This window comes from Pteropus vampyrus, unplaced genomic scaffold (assembly GCF_000151845.1).
Source record: "Pteropus vampyrus isolate Shadow unplaced genomic scaffold, Pvam_2.0 Scaffold137, whole genome shotgun sequence".
Classification (NCBI taxonomy): Eukaryota; Metazoa; Chordata; class Mammalia; order Chiroptera; family Pteropodidae; genus Pteropus; species Pteropus vampyrus.
This window is the reverse complement of record NW_011888918.1, coordinates 3,224,081-3,226,918: the sequence shown is the minus strand read 5'-3', so window position 1 is coordinate 3,226,918 and position 2,838 is coordinate 3,224,081. Positions and strand designations below refer to the sequence as shown.

Here is a 2,838-nt window from a genome sequence, read left to right as displayed (position 1 = left end):
CCATATTGGTCAGGAATAGGGTGCTATTAGTCAAAGAGCTGTGTGTGGCCACACTGCCATGAAGAGGAGGGAAATGTACCTTTCAGCAACACATTTCCAGGGGAATTCACCTGTTCCTTCTGATAGACACCCTGGAACTGACCCAACTACTGAAAATAGAGATGGAGGTTTGGCCATCACTTCTTCCTCTTCCTCTCTCACTCTACAAAGCCACTTTACTCTTCAGAGTTGTGGTCCTAGATCTGCTTCTGCTGGACCAGAGAACAGGAAGGACACTAGAGACCACGGCATTGACACTTGTGGCTGAATCTGTCCCTAGAGTCTCTTCACATGGATTCTATATGGTTTTCTGAAGAGCTAGGATAGATGGCAGAGCCCCCATCTGACTCCTGAGCGTCAAGGCTCAAGGACACCCAGAAGCTCCCTCTGAAGGGCATCCCTTGAGCAGATGACCCCAACATCTTACTGTCTCACAAGGGTTCCTAGAGCCCTTTGAGAAGCACCCAGAGAGCAGAAAAGAGAGGCATCTTTTCCTATTCACTGTCTTTGACACAAGCTCACTTTCCAATCATCTGAGTTTCACAAACACCTTCTTCCCCCTGTCGTGTCTCCTCAAAGCCTCGGCACTGACTGATGTATGAAAGGCAATGAGGTCAAGCCCCAGCCCTTTCCCCAGCCACTATCTAATCTTTCTTTCATTACACTTTCTGTAGCTCCCTCCTAACTTGCTCGTCCTGAGATATGAGCATCATTGTCTGAGTTCATTCTCAACATGGGCCAAGTCAGCCCCCCAGTGAAGGTTAGAACTGCTGAAGGAACTAATCCCGAGAGAGGTGTGTGGATGGGCAATGGAGAGGGGATCACACATCTTGGGTCCTCTGCAACCCAAACTTCTTCACAAAAGAAGAGAATAAGAAGAAAATCAATGGCAGCTGGTCCTCAAGCCACCCCCGGCAGTGACTGTGTATGAGCCAGGATCATCCAATAACTGACCAAGGGTGAAGATGGATAACCAGTTGAGGGTATGAGAATAAGCTCTCATTATTAGTGGGTGTTTTAAAATCAATTAGTAAACTTAGCTAAGGGTTGTTGAGAATATGAAACGGTGTAACCTGAGGAACGTGCCATCTGGTTAGAGAAGTGAAACTAACATAGAAATATACATTTAATGTCAATACAAGACCATATGCTGTAAGCTCACAATTCACTTCCTCAATAAACCTATGCCTGGTGCTCTGTGTGCTACGTAGAGACTTAAGTTCTTGAGTGTGAAGAACAGGGGCGCCTTTTGTATTGGGCTAGTCAGAACGGGCTTCATGGGCGGTGAAGCCGGTTCAGTGAAGATGGACAGAATCTAGATGGGCTAAGAAGAGTGAAAGGATGAATGGGAGCTAGATTGCGGGCAAGGCAGTATGGGAGCCATAAACTATTTCAGTTAGAGGAGACAGTTCGTGTGTGGGAAACAGCAGACTTTTTATTATTATTATTATTATTATTATTATTATTATTATTTTAGGTGACGCAACCCTTGGTTGACCTCACAGATTGCAAGGACCTTGTCAGTTTACAATCCCTTATTTTTTAATTTTTTACGCCTACAGCACCTGGTCTTCCTAGGTGTTCTCCCATCCAAGTACTAACCAGGCCCGACCCTGCCTAGCTTCCGCGATCAGACAGGATCGGGCTTGTTCAGGGTAGCATGGCTGTAGACTGACATTTTTTTTTTAGCAGACGTTTCTTAAAGAGGCAATCGGGCAGGACCTTGAGTGCTTGGGCACCAAGCCAAAGACTTAGGCTTCATTCAGTGGGCACTTAGATTAATGGGCTGGAGAGTGGCATAACAAAAGTGGTGTTTGAAGAAGGACATAAGCTTTCAGAAAGCAGGGGTTTGTACTGATTAGCTTAGATGGACATCAAACGAGACAACCTGAGGAGATAGATCATTCAATTAATAGTGATTGAAATAAAGTACACAGGGCTTATTTCTGAGACGATGGTAACTTTGGCAGGTAAAGCAAAATCTTGAATATTTATTTCATTTATTCCCAAAGAGAACAGGCTTTACGGTCAGATAGACTTGGTTTGAAACACAATTTTGCCACTTTGAGCCTTGGTCTCCTTGTCTATGAAATGGGATAATACATACTTCACAGGGCCACAAGGACAACTGAATAAAATAATCCCCATAGAGTGCCTGGCTCAGGGTAAATGCTTGTAACGCTTACTGGCCTTTCTTCCTTGTTTCTTGAAGAGCTGAATGGATCTTTCTTTCTTTTTTTTTTTAATGATTGTAGATTCACAGGAAGTTACAAAAATAGTACAGAGAGGTCCCCTGTCCCCTTCATCCAGTTTATGCCAACTGTCACATCTTATATAACAAATCAAAAACAGAAACTTGACATGCTGCAATCTATAGACCTTACTCAGATTTCACCAGCTTATTCAGTGTGTAAGGGAAGGGGGTGGGTGGGGCGGGGGGGGAATCTATGCAATTGTATCACATGTGTAGACTTTTGTCAATCAAGACACAAGATTGTTCCACTGCCACAATAATCCCTCTCGTGCTACCCTTAATAGCCACACCCATCCTTCTCCCTCCCGTCTCGTCCCTAACCCCTGACAACCATTAGTCTGTCCTCCATCTTTATAATTTTGTCATTTCAAGACTGTCATAAATGGAATCATGCAGAATATCACCTTTTGAGACTGCCTTTTCTCAGCAGAATGCCTTTGAGATCCATCCAAATCACTGCAGATATCAGTAGTTGGCTCCTTTTTATTGCTGGGTTGTACTCCGAGGTAAGGATGTAGCAAAGTTTGTTTAAATCTTCACCTGTT

General features: G+C 44.0%; 1 pseudogene; it reads right to left on the bottom strand.

The window, feature by feature from the left end:
- Positions 1-1,592: 1,592 nt before the first annotated feature.
- On the bottom strand, positions 1,593-1,711 carry LOC111744584 (annotated as a pseudogene).
- Positions 1,712-2,838: the final 1,127 nt, after the last annotated feature.